Below are 8,395 nucleotides of genomic sequence, written 5' to 3' on the forward strand. Positions count from 1 at the left end.
GGATCTGTTGGATAATCGTATGCTTATTAAGAACACGGCATAACCAGAAATTTAGATTTCAAAATACCGAAAATCGGTACAATTCATTTAATAAATTTTATTTAGTCTATTTTCTACATATATAAATAGTTTAAACAAACATCATTTAAATAGCCGCATAATATATTTATATTTGCTATTGCCGATTGACTTGCATTAATCGACACATGAGTTTCGGCCTGTTGAGTACTCGTAAGTAAAGAATTTTCTTCACTTCCAATTTCGGTTCGGCTCAGATTCAAGAAATTATGAAGAACAGTCGCTAGGACAATCTAGATAAGTTGTACAAAAATTAAAAAAATCAGGCATATATTTTCGATATGATTACCTTTGTGGCTTTATCGGACAAATATCTGATGGGAGTGTGAAAAACTTTCCATTTTGAAGCCAATATTCCAAACGCCATTTTAATTCTTACCCTCCCTCCAGATATAATATTATTAAACTTTAACATTTCTTCATTGTTGACCCTGGAATATGGTTTTATAATGTGGTTTGTGAGTGCAAATGCTGCATCTCCAACCAAATAATATGGGAAATATGTATGTGAGCCCGGGAGTCTACTTGGAGAAGGAAAATTAAAACTGCCGTAAAAAATTGTTTACCCAAATTGGGTATTTCTAAAAACTCTTCCATCGCTGATGCTACCAAAGTTCTCAACATCATTTAATGTAAAGCAGCAATTTACATCACATGATGCCATTCAAACCGTAAAATGCAAACCATATAGTACAATTGGTCTGTTCCCGTACTGCAACAATCTACTAGATTTTACTATTTTCTTCGATATCATAAAGGAAAATTTGTTATCGTAGTAAAAAATAGTAGATTCTTGCAGTACGGGAACAGAACATATATATGTATTATTTATATAGTATATATATATATATATATATATATATATATATAAATATGGTATATATATCGAAGAAAGATATATATATATATATATATATATGTAATATAAAGCCGATTTTCTGGTTCTATGGGCTTTCTTTAGTTCGAATTTTTTTCAGCGAAAACCCTACGAGATTATATAAGGCCCTAAAACTTTTTTTCCTCCGCTTTTAAAATGTTTACACCCGTGGAAAAACCCATATTTGTCTCTGGTTTTGAACAATTGCTTATTGCATCTCCGATAGGACGATCTATTGATTAATTCATGCAACAATAATACATTTTCCATGTCTTCCAAAATATTTCTTGCCATTTCTCAAATTCAATTTGTTTAGTTTTTAAATTGTTGGCAATTTTTGAATTAACGTATTTGGGTAATACGTACGTACAAAGGACTTTTACATGCGTATAAAGGTGAGTATTTTTATTCTACTAATTTTACAAGTTTTCCAACTTTTTACTCGAAACCCGTTTCTGAATCCACAAAACTAGTAAAACGTTTAACCAAATGCAAGAGAACTTTTTACTCGAGAAATTTGGTCGAGTAAAAATGGCAAACAGGAATGCCTACTTCTAATTGGCTGTCGTGTTGATTTAGATATATTGCCATCGAATTTGCGTTCTTGAATTTCAAATTATTTTGTACTCTGAGAGCGATTTTGAAATGTTTACTTTTTAGTAGCTTTACTATTAAAAAAGTACTGAAACAGACCAATTGTAATATATTTCAATATTTCAGGGTCGTACCTAATTTATTGAGCATCGTACAAAAATATTCACCTTCTCACCTTTACAGGGTTTGTTAGACGTCCGTATTACCCAAATACGCAAGGACTTTATTTGCATATGTGCCAATTGAAAATGGCAAAAATGGATGAAACTCTTTTTTAATTGATCGAAAAATGTCTACATGTATAGAAAACAATTTTTTCAATGACTGAAATTCTATTTTAAAAAAACAAAAAATTCAAAATACGCATTTTCAATGTTGAACATTTTCAACTTTATATTTTGATACGCAATGCTTATTTGGGTAACATTCATTGAAATACATGTATTTAACTTTTGAGGTGAGGTTCAAAATCAGTTTAAATTCAGAATAGCTGGCAAAAAATAAATAAAAAATGTTTAATAAAAAAAAATATTTTGAATTTTTATATAATAAAACAATATATTTTTTTCGAGCTTGAGGTCTTTTTTATTTTACAGGATCAATATTTCGCAATTGTTTTAAATTGCATCTTCAGGATAATAAATAAACTAGTGTCAAGTTTACTTAAAACTATGATAGACTTCACTATCGTCGTTGGAGTCGATTTACAAACGACCGTCCGTTAGTCTGATGCAAAGCCTATATCAAGTTTGAAGATGGAACCCATTGGTTCACTCCTGGTACCTCCACCACAAAGTGTCAACATTTTCAATATTTATAAATTCAATATTAGGCGAAATTAATGTCCGATTTGAATCAAATTTTGCACAACCTTATATCTGTACCAAGCTTAGATCCGAAGTCCGAATATGGGACTAATTGGGATTCATTGTGGTTTCCTCTCCCATCTGTCGGCAACATTTTTTTTACTTATTTTCACTATATTCTGATTTAATACTGTTGCGAAATACTGTGATTACTCCATTAACGCGTTAACGAGTCTAAGGCATATGAATAACATAACGCCTAAAAGTATGCGATATAAAACATGACCACTTTCAATGGTATTCCAATTGAAAGCTTTTGTTGACTATTTTTCAAAACAACCAATCTACCATTCAATTCTTAACCAAATGTTAAACAATGTTCTCCTTCGAATATGTTCCCTATTAAGACATACTCAAAAACGTCCGGTCAAATACAAATAAAATACCTCGCTTTGATAATTACTTATCATGAATATTCAATTTGTTTCCTTGGAATAGGGGAAAAGGGTTAACGTCAAATGAAACACAAACGTCCTTTATCAAAACCAAGTACCCTGAGGCTGTCATACATAAATATAAAAAAAATGACCGGTGAACCCCACGTACGAATATACAGATCATATTTATGACTTTTATCGGAGGATCACTAAGCAAATGTTGGGTGTTTTCGAAATGTTGCCGAAAAACAAAAAGTTGAATTTGTTGAAAATATTTGGTATTATGGATTTTTGTTGTTTTTGTGTGTTTTAACAGGAAGTGGCAAATTTAGTATGTGTGACTATAGGAAGTGTGCATATGCATTAGGAGGGAAGATCAATATGTTAGAATTGCTTCTATAAAGGATAAAAGAATATTATTTAGGTTTAAGATCTTTAGATGCCTTAGCAGTTGGTACTTATAAATAAATGGATAAGAGGCTGAATCGGCTTAAAATATCAGATTCGACTAGAGGCCTTAATATTAATCTGAAAACAGGAATGTATATATCCGTTTTTCCGATTAATATTAAGGCAAAAAGGACAGTATAAAAACCAGTGAGCGGAGCAGTATAGTCGGACGGGGCCGACTATACTTCTAGACGTTGTCCTTGACCATAACTGGAATCTCATGGCAATTTTCAAAGCGATCAGCGCTATATTTCCGCCCTCTAGTGTGGTTTTGGGTTACTAAATAATGTCTGAATACTTAAGCACCTGTAAATATTTAAGTGTAGCTCCCACATCTGAGTACATACGACCATATAATTGGTATCAATTTAATGGTCAACCACTTCTCTTGAACATACTATCAACTTTTTGGGCCTAGGTCCTTCAGGGGCAAATATATGCTCCATAGAATACATATTTTGTCATTTTTCATACAAAAGTCAGGGTCTATTTGACCTGCTAAATATTGACCGATCTTTATCAAAACAGGCATGCTTATTCTTTGGTCCGATCCCCTTCTCAATGCAAAAATTCTCGGTGTTTGTGCCATAATTGCGGCCTCTGGAGCGATCAGAAAATCAGACAAAAATAACGTTTTTGTCCATTTCATTCCCTAAATATTAACCGATTTTTTCCAAAAACAATAGGGGTCTTCATTGGCCAGAACCCATTCTACATGCAAAATTTCGTGAAGATTGTTCCATAACTGTGGCCTGTATCGTGTTTACAAATTATAATTGACAGACGGACGGACACACATGTCTAGATCGACTCAGCTAGTCGAGATATGGCGATCGGTATACTTAAAGGTGGGTCTAGGACCAATATTTCGCGGCGTTACAAACTTATGGGGCTGCACAAAGCTATAATACCTACAAGGCCCATATATCTGCAGGAGAGGTAGATATCCAATGAGCGAATGGGCGGACACAGTTCATAATATGGGTGGCTTTTCATTCGACCAAGCTGTGATACCGTACAGGAACTCATAGTCTAACGAAACACTCGTGCACAAGTTTGCAATAAACTAGAGGTGTGCAGAGAGAAAATGCTCGGAGACTAAATGAGAAACCGCCATATGAAATGACTAACTAAAAGAGAATGCAGAGAACGAGCTTATTGATGCATGTAAAAAAGGGCACAAGTTTCCATGCTTGTACAGCACATAACTGTTTGTTAAAAAGAAAACTTCCAGAAGATTGGGACTGAAATTTTCTATTATGGAACGTACCAGTCCTGAAATGACAATCCGCCTACCATATCGCAGTACGATCCTTCAGGCTGAAGTTCGGGGACTTGGTTTGTCTTCGAAGACCCATACGGTCGATTGCTATTTTGTATAGAGCTAACAGACATATATCCACAATTCGCCACATGTGAATATTTAATAAATGTGCTTTGATCGTCTTCAATGACCACATGGTCGATTCCTTTTATTCTGACTCGAGATATTCACCGGATGTCCTTGATTAGAATACAATTCTATGTCGACTTCATCATGCTTCTCTGCCTGTTGAAATAGTGATAGACATCACAATAAAAATGACATTGAAAATTGGATATATGGGTCCAGGTATAGATATTTTCGACAAAATTTTAAACTAAATTGGTTGAATGCGGTTCATGATTGATCAGAATTTCCTGTCCGACTGGGAGATCTTCAACTACTGAAAGTTTTCACCTGCGTTGAATGGTCACTCGCAATACAACTGGTACAACTAATTCCGAATTAATCCGTTGTTCATCTTGATCTGAAGAAATCCCTTATCGGTAAACGTATTCCCGCTCGTTGGACCAGTTGCAGAAGTTAACTACTTACTTAGCTGGCTTTTGACAACTTTTGTTCTATAAGCCGAGCTTAAAAAAGATTTCTTTTCTAATTTGAAAGACCATGCTCCAATATTTTTTCTTCCGCTTGATCTTTCCATCGAATTCGTAGCCTTCCCCTACTATGTGATCTATCAGTTGACTCGCTTTTATATGTCTTTTGAGCTGGGGCATCCGAATTTCAAAACTGATGTCATTAGTTTTATTTATGGCGATACCAAGGTATATAAAATCTTTGACTACCTCGAAGCAGTAGTTCTCAAGTTCCACAGTTGGTCCGAGTCTACTGGACGTCTTGCGCGTTGATACCATCAGCTTGGTCTTCTCGCCGTTTACTGCCAGACCCACTTTGGCAGACTCCTTTTCAATTTGTTCAAATGTGGCTGTTACCGCTCGCAATGTTCGACCCATTATGTCGATGTCATCGGTGTAGGCGAGTAACATTTGTTGTTTGGAGTACAGAGCACTATTTCTGTTCACCTTTGCCTCTATGATCTTTTCCAGCAGGATGTTGTCATCTTGTCTGAATCCTCGTTCGTTATTGAAGGTCTTCGAGAGCTCCTTTCTGAATTTAACTGCTGTCCCTGTGCCACTTTAAGAAATCCTGCATAACCCATTAATTTTGCAGGAATGCCGAAAGTAGATTGGTTATCATTTTCACCAAGATTCTCTCTATCATGACTGCAAACAGATGGGCATATGTTCGCCTAAAACCCCATCGTTGGGGGGAAGCTCAAATTAGGAGGAATTTACGTTAGACCTAGACACTTGTTATTTCGCCTCGCCGATCTTGAGTCCATTGACAAACGGTCATTTCCACCAGGGGTCAATTCCGAAAACAGCTGTTTATTTAGATTTGCTGCTTCTCAACCAGAAGCATTCAGCCCTGCTCTCCTAAGGTGGAAATTTTGTGAAAAAGTGCCCTTTAAAATATCGGAAATTGGGATGTACTTTTTATATGGAGCCTATCTTAAAACATGAACTGTTTGACTGAAGTTTCCGTGGCGTGATGATTTCAGGTCGAACATAACATAGCCTCATACCATTGTAAGTTTTGGAAACTAAGGCTCAATATTGAGGCGCTCAGGTATCAAGAAGACTGCGTGCGAATATATTCAGTTATCTGTCTGCAAACCGTGAAACATTGGTGAGCGCTAGGTCGTCTAACACCCCAGCGTTAGGAGATAATTCACATTATGAAGGATCTGGGGAAACTAGCTGACTGTCTGGATTTGCCATTTTAAATTCGCAACTAACCAAACTGTGAACGCGTTCGATAACATGCAGCTCTGCTCACAGTAGGCGCATTGCCCTTTGAAATATCGAAAATGGGTATGGACCTTAATATTGGGCTATCCCAAACATGGACATTTTGTCTAAAGTTTCCATGGTAGTCTGAGTTGGGGATTTGAGGTTGACCATCTAGTTCAGTGATCGGAAACATCTTTCCAGTTCCTTTTTTTTAAATGAACTAATTCATTTGCTCCATATAGTTCTTAGATAGTTAATTTATCTCTCTCTCTATCTCTTTCATCGTTCTTTTTGTTTTTTAGTTCACATAGTTCGGTTTTAAAAAATGCGGATACATCTGAAAAACGAGTTATGAATATGGGAATAATGGAACGAGATCATAAAAATGAACTATAGAATTTTAAGAACAGAACCTAGTTCCTATCGTCCCTTTATCGGAATAGTTATAATGAACTAGTTCGTTCCGGAACAACCCATGATGCTATAATAAGGTGATGTATCACAACAACAGCCTTTCTTTTTGTCCCGATCATCTGTCAAATTTTTCCTTATAATATTTCACTTGGTTGGCAACGTTGCACATTGAATTCATGTGGAAATTACGCACTTTAACAGTTAATCGAGTCATCAGCTGCGTTAAATGGACTACCTATTTATTGTACCATGGAACTACCCAACTCTAGTGGAAATTACCCTAAGAAACATGATGCAATAATAAGGTGATGTATCAAAACAAAACCAGTAAGGAAAGTAGTAAAGTCGAACTGGGCCGACTATATGATACCCTTCACCGCATTGGGTATATTTTACATATGTATCCTAACAGACGACGCGTTTTGTTATAAATCTATAGCTGAACCGATTTCAGGGAAACTTGACAGAGACTAATTTATATAACATCAGTACGTTATGTCAATCGGCCTAGCTATGGATCTTTTTCACGAAGATTAGCAAAATCATTCTAGGCTTAATTCAGTACCCTATACCAAAATTCGTGCAAATCGAAAGATATATAGGGACTTTGGTGCACCAATTACCTTAAATCAGATGAAAATACATATGGGAGCTATATTAAAACTTGAACCGATTTTCACGAAACTTGACAGCCATCATTCTCGGTCTTATTCATAACTCTGTGCTAAATGTCGTCCACATCAAAAGATTTCCAGGGACTTTAGTGGATTATTTACCAAAAATCGGGCGAAGCTATATATGGGAGCTATATCTAAATCTGAACCGATTTTCATGAAACTTGGGAAACATCATTTTAGACCTTATTCATTACGCTGTGCCAAGTTTCGTGCAAGTCAAAAGAATTCCATGGACTTTGGTGGACTATTTACCCAAAATCGGGCTAAGCTACATATGGGAGCTATATCTAAATCTGAACCGATTTTCACGAAACTTTACACATATCATTCTAGGCTTAATTTAGTACGTTGTGCCAAATTTCGTGCAAATCAAAATATTTCCAGGGACTTTAGTGGACTATTTACCTAAAATCGGGCGAAGCTATATATGGGAGCTATATTTAAATCTGAACCTATTTTCGCGAAACTTTGCACACATCATTCGTGACCTTATTCATTACGCTGTGCCAAAATTCGTGCAAATCGAAAGGTATATAGGGACTTTGGTGCACCATTTACCTTAAATCGGACGAAAATATATTTGGGAGCTATATCTAAATCTGAACCGATTTTTCCCAATTTCAATAGGGTTCGTCCTTGGGCCAAACAAATGAGCTGTGCCAAATTTCATTCAATTCGGATCATAAATGCGACCTTTACTTTGTTTACAATTTAACATGGACAGACAGACAGACGGACGGACGGACATGCATAAATCGACTTAGAAATTGATTCTATGCATATTCTCAAAAGGAACCATGGGTCTATCTCGACCAGTGTTGCCAATTTAGCACTTTTAGTGCTAGATTTAGCACTTTTTGAACTCGTTTAGCACCAAAAAAATTGATCTAGCAACTAGCACTTTTTTTTAGCATTTTTTAATTTCTTAGGAATTTATTTACAAAA

This window comes from Musca vetustissima, unplaced genomic scaffold, assembly GCF_032173495.1.
Source record: "Musca vetustissima isolate MV318-11 ecotype Yass unplaced genomic scaffold, APGP_CSIRO_Mvet_v1 utg50174, whole genome shotgun sequence".
Lineage (NCBI taxonomy): Eukaryota > Metazoa > Arthropoda > Insecta > Diptera > Muscidae > Musca > Musca vetustissima.